The sequence below is a fragment of the Mustela nivalis genome (assembly GCF_964662115.1).
Source record: "Mustela nivalis genome assembly, chromosome: 12".
Classification (NCBI taxonomy): domain Eukaryota; kingdom Metazoa; phylum Chordata; class Mammalia; order Carnivora; family Mustelidae; genus Mustela; species Mustela nivalis.
Genome location: NC_139031.1, coordinates 33,714,176 through 33,728,427, shown reverse-complemented (window position 1 = coordinate 33,728,427; position 14,252 = coordinate 33,714,176). Strand labels below are relative to the sequence as shown.

At 37.0% G+C, this 14,252-nt stretch overlaps 1 pseudogene across 1 annotated transcript; it reads right to left on the bottom strand.

The window, feature by feature from the left end:
* Positions 1-13,353: 13,353 nt before the first annotated feature.
* Positions 13,354-13,871, bottom strand: LOC309844950 (large ribosomal subunit protein uL22 pseudogene; annotated as a pseudogene). Its single transcript has one exon. The product of its transcript is annotated as a large ribosomal subunit protein uL22 pseudogene (transcript).
* Between the last annotated feature and the right edge of the window lie 381 nt (positions 13,872-14,252).

The following is a 14,252-nucleotide window of genomic DNA, read 5'->3' as shown; positions in this document are numbered from 1 at the left end:
GACAGACCCCAGAAATCTCTCATTCATAAATCAAACTGTTGGATGAAGATATTCTGCTTAGAAAAAAAAAAAAAGTTCATTTCTTTACATAATATGTTAGTCTCTTACAAAACATTTATTTAAAGCATTTCAAATAGTGCCATCCAACTGCCTTCCCTTTCCACTGACCTCCTACCCAGCACCTTTAAATCGGGCAGCAGGAAATGTTGTAGCGAACATATTATCTTTATAATTTCACAAGTCCCTCAGCTGGAGTTCAGGATCAATTCTCACACTTTAATCCTATCTGCCAAGGAATTTTTAAACTACATAACTGACAACCTGAGCTGTAATTTATGGATCTTTCCTCTACGGGAAACAGATAGTTACGGCTGGTTTTTAATACAAATTGCCCTACAATCCGTAAAAGCAGACTGATCTTACCAAGACCCACTGATTCCACAAACAAACAAACAAACAAACAAAACTAAAATGCAAGAGCAACATAAAAAATGTTGCTAAGTTTTTTGTCTTTAAGAGGACAAATTCTGGACCTAGACCCATTACACTTTTATCCTCAGTCTAATCCTATTGTATTCCTTTTTTTTTTTTTAATATCATTGCCACTTTTCCAGTTCCTCTTCTGGTCACATTATTATTCACCCTTCTGATTAAAATATTGTTGCTTTAATAAAAATATTATACGTAATGCATTTAGATGTTGGTATGCTTTCAATTGCATATGTGTATTTGGAAAAGATGACAAGTTTTTTAATCTCGTTTATATATCTGAGCTCCATAATATTTATCCAGACTTTCCCATGTATGCAATTGCTTACTTGACATCCACAGCCAGGCTTTTCAAAGGCAGGGCAACATGTCTAAAATTACACTTAGCATCTTCCCTTCCCATACTTGCTTTTCTTTCCATGTTCCTATTTCAGTGAATGCTATGGCCATTTTGCTTTCGCCTACTGAGCACAATCAATCCAATGTCTCCTAAGTAGCTCAGAAATCCATCTTTTTCTCTCCTTACCCAGTGCTGTTATACCGCCTACCGGATTAATGCCATAGGCTCTTGTGATTGTTAATTTTATATCTGAACTGGACAAGGTTTAGAGACCCCAGATAACTGGTAAACCATTATTTCTGGGTGTGTCTAGAAGCATGTTTCTGGAAGAGATTAGCATTAGATTCAGGAGACTGAGTGAAGAGATTCACTTCACCAGTGTGAATAAACATCATCCAATCCACTGAGGGCCTGAGTGGAACATGAAAAGTGACAGAGGGGTGAATTGCCTCTTTTCTCTCTCTTTCTCTGTCTCTCTCCGTTCTTGAGCTGGGACATCCATCTTCTGCCCTCTGACCTCGAAGTTCATGGTTCTCAGGCCTTCAGACTCTGGGACTCCCACCAGTGACCTGCCTAAAATCTCAGCTCTTCTCAGACCTCTACCACCCTGCCCCAGTTCTCAGGTCTGTGGATGAGGACTGAATTATACCACCAACTTTCCTGGTCTTCCAACTTGCAAGCAGCAGATCGTGGGATTTTTTGGCCTCCATAAGACTGTGAATGAATTATTTTAATAAATCTCCTCTTACGTATATCTATATATTCTTTTAGTCCTATTTCTCTGGAGAACCAGAACTAGTACAGCTCCCAATCCTGACTCTTCTCCTCAATTTTGATCTTGAACTCCTTCCATTCATTCTTCAAATGCAACCAGAAATATCATCTCCAAGAGGCAACATAATCATGTCAGAACCCTGCACAAAAATTCTTTGGTATGGTTATTGGCTTATTCTTATTCTTTTAGAAGATGATTTAAGCTCCTTACATAGCTTCAAGGCTCTTCCAGATCTGCTCTCCTTGTCAACTTCACCCTTCACCTTCTGATGAGTGATACTCTAGTCACATCAGGTTACCTTAATTTTGATAATGAATTATATTCCCTGTCGCTCATTATTGCTCCTTAGATAAGAATTCTTTTCCAGTGGCCATTCCTCTGCAAGACTTACTGAGGTGCTCTTACAAGGTACTGGATATGATCTCCCTTGTTAAATGACTTATCTCACTCTATTTTGTTTATCTCTTATCTGCATCTCATCCATTAGACTGTAAGCAATCTGTGTCCTTTTGATCCGCAAATACATAGCACCTAATGTGTTATTACATTCATTCATTTTCAGTGCTGTTTTCTCACTCTCAGCTTTCTTTTCATATTCCTTCAGAAGCAATTCATGCTATAGTTTCATTGTTTAAATAATTTAAAGAGTACTAATGGATATATTAAAGATTCTACTGCATATAAACATTGTTAGGTGACTATTTGGTTCTATAAAAAATTTAAAGATACTCTGAGTATGGGGATATCAAAAAGGTGCTATATTTTGCTAAAGGTATTTATGTATTCCTGAAAATAAGATCTTTCAAAACCTTAGAATATTTCTAGGTTGTGTTATTTATTTATTATTTACTTTTTTTTGCTCCTCACAAGAATGTTAGGTTTTTCCTCTTTTGAACATAAAACAGAGCCACTATACACTTCATTATATGCTGCAAATAATAAGGCCAAAAAACATTTTTTAGAAGTTATTCTTCTGCCCCCTGATAAGGGCATACTTAAAACTTTATAAAGATAACCTGGTTTGAGAACCGCCTCAGCATGTAAGTTTTAGGAACAGTATAGCATGAGCATTACTTATAACTAGGACTTACACGAAGACAGAAGGCCGTTCATTCAAAATTTTCTTTTTTGTCAGCTGGTAATACTGCTTCCCATTACAAAATACTGCAATGCATTTTAGAGTAGACTCCTAAATAACTTCTTTTAAATACTGAAATATTTATGTATACATTCAGATAGCAAAGATAAAATCTTGGTCACATTTTTCCATTTGGGAAACTTTAGTGTTTCTTTGAGCAACATGATAAAAATCTCAGTTTAACAAATAGTGTAAGTTTGTAGTTCATTCCCGGCTCTGTGACTTTTCCTGTTTAGTTTTTAGCTTACTTGGTTACATAACCATTGCTTTTGCTTAAAGGTCAGCCAAGAGTAAAGTTATATCTTGCTGGAGGTGAGATGTAAACAATGTCTGATCTTGCCCTGCCATTTTTCTTAAATCTTCCACAGAGCTGGGTGAAATTGTGCCAGTATTCATAAAAGAAGATTATGTTTTAGAATCTGTATTGTATTATTCAATAAATATTTCAAGGTGTCTGCAAACAGGGATTAATGGATATTATATTTCAGGAAACCAGAAAGGTATCAACCTGAAGAATTAAATAAAACACTCGTGCTTGATGCTCATATAAACTGTAACTTAAAATAAAATGTGTATAAACTTCCTTTTCCTTTTGTTTCATTTTCCTGTCAAAAGATAGTACAGAATAAAATGAAATAAGACCAAAATGAAAGGAGACCAAAAAAAAAAAAAAACCTAAATTTGACCTTCACCCTGAAAAGTAATGCCTTTTCTCAGTCATCAGTGTTAATAGTCAGCGATGGGGCCTGCATGCAATTAAAACATCTGGATGAAAAATGCATGTTTTGAAGTCTAGGTGGTGTGTTTCACTGGTGAGCTGCAAATCGAGGCACTTGGAAGAATCTGGTTGGGAGGGGACAAAACTTTGAAGTCTTTCAACTGAAATTTTGGGTGTAGTAGGTATTCAAGCATTTAGTCATATTTAAATGATTGGATTCTGTGGAAAAACATTCTATTTGTGCCATCACTGGAAAACAGTTTGTACGTCTTAAATTGGATCTTCATTCAAGCCTTGTAGTTAATGGAATCATTGGTGATCTTAAATAGCTTTCTTATCTGCTGCAAAACTCCACAGAGCATAGCTGAATGCCCCATCCCCTTGTTTCTGTCCCCCTGTTTGTGTTCCGGAAAATTCTGTAAAGAGGGCAGCTACTACTGCCTAGAACATTCTACAGTAGTTTAAGAGGTCTTTTCTCCTGATATTAACCACATTCATTTTTTAAAAATTTTTAGAGGACTAGCTCTTCTTGAAGTGTAACCTAGATCTTGAACAGAGGGAAAAAAATAATTGTATGCCCTAGACTCTCGTCTAAGTGTTATTTTTATTGTTTTTCCTTCCTAGAAGAGTCGTATTTTTTTTCAAATAATCCAAGTGACATTGTGAGCTAGGATTAAGAGCTCCAGGAAGAACTTGATCCTGACTAATGCCCCTCTTTGTATTTATATTTTATTTTTATTTTTCACCTTGAGGTGGGTTTTTGTTAATTGAGATATAATCGACACAAATCAGTTCGTTAGTTTTAAGTATGCAACATAATGATTCAATATTTGTATATATTGCAAAAAGATCACCACAGTTAGTTTAGTTAACATTTATCCGATTGATTTTTATGCATGTTAGAGCTTTACAAGCTAGAGAGACCCAAACTTCCAACTAGGATCATGTGCAGAGTTTTAAGAACTATCATCACCCCTCCCCCATGGGTTCTGTCAGTTGGTCTTGGGTGAGGCTAGCAATGTTGTTTTAATTAGGTCCTCCAGGTGATTCTAAGGTGAGGGATCCCGAGTATATTTGTGAGAGTTGAGTCGAGGTTTTGTATTCGGGCTTAGGTAACAGGGTGCGTTCTTCATGAGTTTGGTACAGCGAGTCGGTGTAGCACACGGTATCTATTCTATGGCAGAATTTTGTGGCATCTGTGGGAGGAGAGCGCTCTTGAAGACTAGGAAGGAGAAGTTTCAAGTTTGGTCTTCCATGTAGGAGCTCTTTGCTTCTGAATCTCTCCTGAGACAAAGGACAGGAATGGGTGGACGTTTCTATAATTCATGTCTCTCTGTCCTCAGGAATGATGGTTGTAGGTGAAGGGTCCCGGCCGAAGCCTTTCAGGGTGTTTTTAAAGATGCATGTATGACTTCTCCCATGGTCTCCCCTGAGGAAGAAACCCGGTGAAGATAGAGGAAGATCTGGTAGGTTCTCAGGTAAATGTCTTCAGGGGCTGTGTCTTTTTTTTCTTCTGAAAGGCTGTGGTTTTAAAACATATAAACCTTTTGCTCTTTATCTCTGGTGTTCTTAACCAGTTTGATTTCAACTACGTTTTTCCCCCTTCTGTAACAGCCAAGGTTAGCTCCTAGGACATTCTCTCCTATATCCCCAGACCTTCTCCCCATTTCTCCTTCAGGCTTCCAATATGCCCTGAGCAATCCCCACTTTTAATTATGGACTTGAAACTATTCGAAGTTGTTCCTTTGAGAGAGAGCAACTTGGGAAGGTGATGCTGTCCCAGATTCTTGTATGAGATGAGGTGGGGCCTGGAATATCAGTAAAAAAGGCAAATATGTGGTCTTCAGTCACATCTGGGTGCTCCATCAGCTCCCTGTAAGCCAGGCTTAAGAAAATGCGTATCTAAATAGGATGCCATTCATGGCTCAGAATGCCTCAGAAATGTCTGAAAAAGAAGAGTAATTAGAAGAGACAGGCTCTCTAGGATGCTGAACCAGGACTGCTTAAATGCAGTAGAACTTAGAGAATATGGGTGCTCCACGTGGGCTGACATTTGAATAAAACTGATGTTTTTCATGATTAGATTTAGGTCGTGATTTACTTGCTTTTCTGACCAATAATGCAGCAGCGACTGTGTGTCCCTTGTGAAACAGGAGGCGCCTGACCGCGGTTGGTACCATTGCAGCTGATGCTAACTTTATTTGCTTGGCTCAGGCGCTCTAGCACATTCTTCCACTACTCCTTTTTGTACTTAAAAATATATATGTATATTTAACAATGAGGTAAGAAGGATGTTCAGAGGCATATAATGATGTTGGGAAAAAAAGATTCCACTTGTCCTATGAGAAATAGAATTCTTTTGGGGTTCGGAACCATACGTACGTACAAGCTTACAATGCCTTGGTAATAGGATCCGTGTACTTGTACCTGTATGTTCTACACGTACCTCTTTCTTACCTGTGATGGTTTACTTGCTAAAAATTGGATTCTGGTGGCAGCCAATTGCTCCCATTCTTGGCTGCCATTGTCTTAAAAGTTGTATCAGCTTAAATGCCCTCAGCTTGGTCTCTGGCTTGTGTTAACCACATTGAAGACTTGTTGAAAGTAGTTCTCCAGGCCAGGATCTCCCACACACAGCTCCAGAGAGTCGAGGCAATGCTTTTTACAGAGTCTATGGGAGCTAACTTGGCACTGAAGTGACCAGGCCGGAAAAGTACTTCACATATTTGTTATTTTGGCAGGTTGGTAAGAAACAAGAAGACAAAGCGACTAAGTTTGAATTTGGTAAGGAATTATAGTCACCTGGACTCTGATACTTTGCTTTCCATTTCCATTTCCTATTCCTTGAAAGCGAAGTTGGTATTTTGGGGGCTAATAGGTTCCATTTATAGTTCACGCAGGAATATTTAGAATTATCATCCTGAAATAATAGTGGTGAGAAAATCAGCAAGAAAGATTAACTTTCTCCATGCATATCCAGGGACTTGACTTGGAGTCTTTTTTTTTTTTTTTTTAAGATTTTATTTATTTGACAGAGATCACAAGCAGGTAGAGGAGCGGGGCAGGGGGGTGGGAAGCAGGCTCCCCACTGAGCAGAGAGCTCTATGCGGGGCTCAATCCCAGGACCCTGAGACCATGACCTGAGGCGAAGGCAGAGACCTTAGCCCACTGAGCCACTGAGGCGCCCGTTGACTTGGAGTCTTATCAGTCTGTTTCTCCCACCAATTACAGCCTAACCTACTGCAGTAGAATGTTAACCTTCTGGGGAGGAAATTCTGTTATTTCTTGATAATCTTCTCCCCTTTTTCTATAGTGTAAAGTGTGTGTGTGTGTGTGTTTTTTAACTGGGCAGATGCTATCCAGAGATTAAAAACTACATTTCCCCTGCTTGTGTAATCTAGGCGTAATCTAGTCCATTTAAGTTCTGACAAGGGGAATGAAAGGGAAAGTGGTAGGTACAATTTTTCTTAGAGGGGGCTGCTTTTCTTCCTCTTCTATCCTCTGGCTGGAGTATGTCCATGCCGACCAGAGCTGGCACAGTCACTTTGGACCTTGAGTTGATATGAATAGTGTAGGTCATCGGTGAGCAACAAGGTAAAAGGAGCTAGGGTCCCTGAGATCCTGAAGTCCCATACGGAACCTGAGCCACTGACCTCTGAACTTACTTGAGCCTTCTTTGTGTATCTGGCTTCCCCTAGATCAGTGGTTCTCAAACATGAGTGCACTCAGAACCACCTGGGAAACTTTTAAAATTAGAATTTCCACTTAAGACAGCATCTTTGAGAGTGGGATTTGCCTATTAGTATTTTTTTGAGCTGTAATTAACCTTTTTAGTGTCAGGTATACAACAGAATGATTCAATATATATATATTGTGAAATGATCATCACAATAAGTCTAGTTAACCTCCATTACCACACATAGTTTCTTTGTGATAAGAACTTTTCAGATATACTGTCTTAGTAACTTTCAAATAAACAGAACTTATTGTTAACTGTAGTCACCATGCTGTATGTTATATCCCCATGACTTCTTTTCTAATTTAAGTTTGAACCTTTTGATCCCACTACCTGGTCCCCACCCCCACCTCTGACAACCACCAGTCTGCTCTGTCTCTGTTAGTTTTGTTGGTTGGTTGTATAGATTCCACTTATATGTCAGATTATATGGTATTTGCCCTTTTTCTGTTTGGCTTCTTTTTTTTAGCATAATGCCCTCAACGTCCATCCAAATTGTCACAGTGGGCAAGATCCCTTTTTTTTTTTTTAATGGTTGTATGACATTCTGCTAATATATATGTCATTTTTTTTTTAACCCATTCATCTATCAGTGGACCCTTAGGTTGCTTCCATATCTTGGTTATGGTAAATAATGCTTCAGTGAACATGGGGGTGCATATATCTTTTCAAGCTAATGTGTGTGTTTTCTTAGAATAAATACCTAGAAGTAGAATTGCTAGATCATATAGTAGTTCTATTTTTAATTCTTTAAGGAACCTCCATACTATTTTCCATAATGGTTGTACTAATTTAGATTTCTACCAACCATTGCTGAGGGTTCCCTTTTCTCCTTCTCCTTTGTCTTTTTGATAATAACCCTTATAACAGGAATGAAGTGTTACCTAATTGTGGTTTTGGTTTGCATTTCCCTAATCATTGATGATGAATACCTTTTCATGAATGTGTTAGCCTTCTGTATATCTTCTTTGGAGAAATACCTGTTTAGACCATCTGCCCATTTTTTAATCCAATTGTTTGCTCTAGAGTTGTATGAATTCTTTATATATTTTGGATGTGAACCCCTTAACAGATACATGATTTGCAGGTATTTTCTCCTATTTGATGAGTTGCCTTTTCATTTGTTGACAGAATCATTTTTAGATATTACTTATCCTTGTGCTGGTAACTAACTATAATATATGCAATGGAAAAAACAACATTTTTTTCCAGTTATTGAGGAATGAAATTCAATTTAACAAATTCTATTTAAACAGATATTAATAAAATGTAAAAATAGTTATTTCCATGTAGAAACATGGAGTAGATAATTATATAGAGAAAGAAAATCAGACTCAGTCACTTCCTTCATGGCCTTCTCAGTATTTCAAATGATTCTCAACACAGAATTCCGTAAACATCCCACTTCAGGGGCACCTGGATGGCTCAGTGGGTTAAGCTTCTGCCTTCAGCTCAGGTCATGACCTCAGGGTCCTGGGATCGAGTCCTGCATTGGGCTCTCTGCTCAACAGGGAGCCTGCTTCCCTCTCTTTCTCTGCCTGTGTCTTTGCCTACTGGTGATCTCTCTGTCAAATAAATAAATAAAATCTTTAAAAAAAAAATCCCACTTTAAAACTTCTGTAAAAGACAACCAGTTTCTCAAGTACATGAGTTATATTCTAAAAGTTCTTACAGTCTGTCTAGAACTACTTTCACCTATAATACAGAAAAGCAGTTGGAATTCTATCCCTTCTATTTTGTTTGTTAAGCTTCTTGGAATTTTTAGATTTAGCTAACATCATAATAGAATTCTCAAAAGTCTAATTTTCAAAGTTCTAATTTAAAAAATTCCAAACTAAAAAAAAAAAAAAATTCCAACCTATATGTCTTAGTTATATTGTTAATTAGAAGTTGGTACCACTGTTCTGGTTTTGAATTATAAATATAGTATTTCAGTAAATTATTTGTATACCTTACCATTTTGAGGAATCAGATGTCTGAGTTTTGAAAATTGGTACATTTCAACTTAAAAAAATTAATCAGAGTGTTATTGTGACTACATAAAAAAAGACCTACATTTAAGAAAACAAGACCAGAAGGATAGACTATAATGTTACTAGAACAAAAAAGCCCAGCTGAAATAACCTATACGGAAGAACTTTTAGTCAAACATAATGGTTACCAAACCTGTTCTTTAATTAGGATTACTGAAGGGTTTTGACTTTTTATCTTTTTAAAAGATTTTGCTTATTTGAGAGAGAGAGAAAGAAAGCATGTGCTCAAGCAGGGGCAGGAACAGGGAGAAAATCTCAAGCAGATTCCATGGTGAGGGCAGAGCCCAATGCAGGGGTTGATCCCACAATCTCAAGATCATGACCTGATGCAAAATCAAGAGTTGGACACTTAACTGAGCCACCTAGGCCCCCCTGAAGAGTTTTTTAAAACAGTCGCCTGATCTTCATCTCCTATCTATTGAATTAAAATTCTTCTTGGTAGTGCCTGGTAATTTATCATTTTTTGTTTTTTGGGGTTTTTTTTTTAAAGAAAGTTTTCAAGGGTCTTCTTATTCATAGTTTTGTGTTTGTGATCTATTAATCTAAAGAATACAGGGGGTTTTTTGTTTGTTTTTGTTTTGAGAGAGTGCATGTGCTGGAGGAGAGGCAGAGGCAAAAGGAGAAGGTGAAGCAGGTTCACTGCTGAGCAGGGAGTCTGATACGGAGCTTGATCCCAGGACCCTGAAATCAGGACCTGAGCTGTAGGTAGACATTTAACCAACTAAACTCCCTAGGCAGTATCTATTCATTTCTCTAAAATACTCTGATTTGTAGAGTTTCTTTAGTAGAGCCAAAACTTAACATTTTCTTTACTTTTATTGAGAATGGCTGTAAGAAGGCAACATTGGGAGCATTTCTGAGTATTTCACAAAACTGAGGAGACCATGGATGGATGTGCATAGGCTTGATAAGTGGAGTGAGATTATGTGCTCCACACATTTTGGGGGGCCTAACTTGAAAGGTAAAGGTCAACATGAAGGAAGGTCATCAAACTTAAGACTTTTGATACTTTTATTTCAACACATACATGTGATTTATGTATGTGCTAAAAGGCTTAGTTAGATATAAATATTTATAATGTCACAATTTTTGTAATCCAGCTTTTCCCTTCCATTTTAAAAATCTATTAGGGACTTAAAAAAAACACCAAAAAAACCTGTTGTGACTGTGGATGTTTCTTAAATTTGAATGATCCTACCTAATACCTTTCATTCAAAAAGTCTCCTGAAAAGAGTTTCAAATGAAAATCAGAGATAATGAAAAATCTGCCCATCTTGAAGAACTGTGAGGCTGAGAGAGAACAAAAACTCTGATGGTTATTGGGAGATTGTCAAGAATAACAACGGGACTTGGGTAAGGTTTCTTTCTCCTTAATTTCTGTCACTGATCCAGCAAACCAGCAGGGCAGGTATTCTAGGAGCTCAGGGAGCCATAGGACTGGATCTACATCTCCTTGCTGCCTACCTGGCTCTCACAAAGACCTGCATGGCAGCGGTCACTTGTGCAGAGGGAGGGGTCAGGATCACAGGGCCAGGCAAGTCCGCCTTTTATAATACTGGCCTCAGTGAGGAGGCCGTTGGCATTCGGGGTCTCCCTGGAGTTCTCCTGATGCCACAGTCCAGGACTTTGGAACTCTGCCTTACTTCATAGCCAGGCCTAGAATGGGTCTGCGCAAACCCACCCCAAGGAGGTAACCCATCATGTCATTATGTCGCCCTTGTTCTTGGCTTCTGGGATCTTCAGTACTGTTTTTGTGTTTAATCTCAGTGTGCATACTCCATGAAAGCAAAAACTTCGTTTTGTTCATCATTGAATCTCTAGTGCCTTCAACCATGCTCAGCCCAGATAAGTGTTCAATCATTATCTGTTAAATGAATGGATAAATTCAGGAGCTTTTCTCTCTCTCTTTTTGGTAGTTGAATATCTTACTGTGACTGTGTTTTTATTTTTTAAGTTTTTATTTAAATTCTAGTTAGTTGACAGAGTATATTAATTTCAGGTGTACAATTTAGTGATTCAACACTAACATATAACACCCAGCGCTCATCACTATAAATGCACACCTTATTAACCCTCATCAAGAGATTCTTAATTTTAAAAATTAACTTATAAGATTCATAAATTTTTAAAATTGTTCCTTTTAAAAAGCCTCCTCACATTTTTGTTTTCAGAACACAGCAGCCTATTTATTTTCAGAAAATTAAATTGTACCAAGACATGTACCGTAGTTACTTTTTACTTTTAATTTTTGCTAGTCAATCAACAGTCTTCTCTGTTATATAGAACATTACTAGGGGAAAAACAAAATATGTAGAAGACATAGCCTATAATTTACTCATCTCCATATTCCTTGGAGAAACTAAAATTTATAAAATGTTAAAATCTTTTATAAAAATTTCCATACAACTATGTACTTATAGATAAATATGTAAGGAGATAATTTTGTGGTTAAAGTTTGATAGTGATTAAAAATTGCCATAATTACCTAAATTCTAAGAGAATAAAATTTCTATGTGAATGCTATAATACAATGCAAAAACAAAAACTTCAGGGTAAGCTTTCTATCTGCAACTTCTATTTCTAATCATTTTCCCTGAGATAACCACAGAAACATGGGAGTATTTCATCCATTATATTTTCTTTGCACTTACATTTCCACATATGTGTGGTTTCTACATCTTGCTCTCCTTCAGCAATTTACCTTGGAGATCTTTCAAAGTTAGCAAAAAGATTTATCCCATTCTAAGAAGGTTAAATTATTTGGCCCTAACCATTTGTTTGACTTAACCTAGTTCCACATTTTGTAGGTAGGACTGTATGTGCCATGTTTTATTTTCTAAGCTAAGTTATTTTTTGTTATTTTACTATATTTCACTTTATTGGCAAGGTACCAGAATGACCTCATTTTGAGAATACTTAGCTCTTGAGATACTGGTTGCTATGAAGTTTGCTTCATCTGTAGTATATGTCTCTAATAAAACAGCAAGTGACATTTTTAAATTGTCAATTGTTTAAGTTTCAAAATGAATAATGGGTCCTGTTTTTCTAATTCTATGGCAGAGTCAGACTTTCGTGACATGGTTCATGTCTTCTGGTACAACTCCACCAATCTGTGTCTTATGCTATTTGAAAATTGAATTTTTCTGGGCAAGGTTAAAAAAGAAAGTAGTCCTTAGATGATCACTGCCCTCTTAATGAAAACAAGAAAGATTGCCAAGAATAATTGTTAGAAAAGAAACATTTCTGGTTGTTGACTCCCATTCTTCCTTCTCACTTTATTTGGATGAGCCGCATCCAATCTAACTAGGTATTGTTTTAATTGAAATTAAGCATTTAAAATTCGGTGCATGGCTTTATATATATGCACTTAGTACACAGGAATTTTTTCCTTTAACAAGTACACTGCTATAATGTGTCCAGAAAGATCCATCAAAATTTGTAATTTCTTAATGTAACAAAGGTCACAAGGAATAAAAAGCATACTCGAACTCTTAGATGGAATTTTTAATGCCAAAAGTACATAATCTGAGTGCTAATGGCCAACGAATAAAAATATACCAAACTGTAATGTTCCAAGGAGATGGCTCAAGAAGATCACCAGTCATAGAAATAAAAGGGAAAGGCACAACTAAATCTCATTTACAAAATGTAAGCATAACATGCCCACTGATCTAGATTTAGATCCAGGCTAGAATGTATTGTATGTGAAGAATTTATTAAATTTGCACATTAGCCTACTTTTGAGTCATTATGTTTCTTTAGCAAAAAAATGTCCTAAGAGTGAGAAAGGGATTCCTGCTTTGCCCCAGAGAGCAATGCAGCGATTAATTCCACCACCTGGAGCAAAAGAGCTCAGAGCAGATCTGCCTTCACAGTTACAATCCCAACTGAGAAAAATAGTTTCTCTAAGTGTTCTTTCATATATTTTTGTTTCTCATAGAAGATTTCTAATCTCCATGTTGTTAAAGCTTACATGCTAGAAGAGTTATCTGTTATATTTAGGATACTTTTAATTCTAACAAATATCCATTGAAGCTCTTTGATTCTCTATGTAATTCACTATTATTTGGTCTACTAAAGTAATTTAAAAAATTTTTTTATTTGCATTTTATTCTGTGCAGAACTCACTCCCGGGCCATAAATTTTTGTTTCTTCAGTTCCTTCTGGGATATCTTTTTCTTCTAAACAATAATCTGCTCTTTTTTGGTGAGGATCATCTCAATGTGGCAGGGAGAGCTCATGTATGGGTTAATCCGACCATGAGCCCTGTAAGTTCTACGCCGTATCTTGGGAGCTTTGTTCAATGACCAGAGAATTAGCATCTAAACCATTAAGTTTAGCATTACTCTCTGCATTTTTAAGTATGTGCAGTAAAAATTCAGCACTCTTCTTGGGCCACCGAGCCTGTGTCCAGCCCCACTATTTGGCCTGGGCACACCTACCAACACTACCATCATAGTGATGGAATGGCACACACTGCTTCTGCCAAGTGACATCTTTCAGATACTTGGTGGCTCTTCGGATACGCATATCCTTGATGGCCAGCAGTTTCACATGTGTTCTTAAAGTGAACAAGAAGATTTGAACCTCTTGATTTGCATGATTTTGTAGGGCTTCCTGGGTCAAGTGAATAGTGAACCATTTTCAGAGGTCACCCCAGGTCGCTGAGAGGAAGAGCTACTAAAGTAATTTTTAGGGATGTTGTGGGTTCCAAGAATGTATGTGTATCATATATAAGCTTTATATTAAGTACCTTACTTCCTAAGGAAAAATAGAAGTTACTTTGTAAGTCAGAACTGCTTTTCTAGTTACTGAATACTTAGACTAAATTTCTTACGTAGCTCATACTTTCATTAACTTCAAATTAGATGGGTTATAATACTGGCCACTTAGGTTATTTTGTGAACAAAAGATTAGAAATTCTGTTGAGTGTATGTTGAGGGGGAGGGTACTGATAAAAATAAAGTTTCTAAAAATTAATCTAGTTCTATAGGTTTAGTAAATCACCAGAAAACCAGATTTT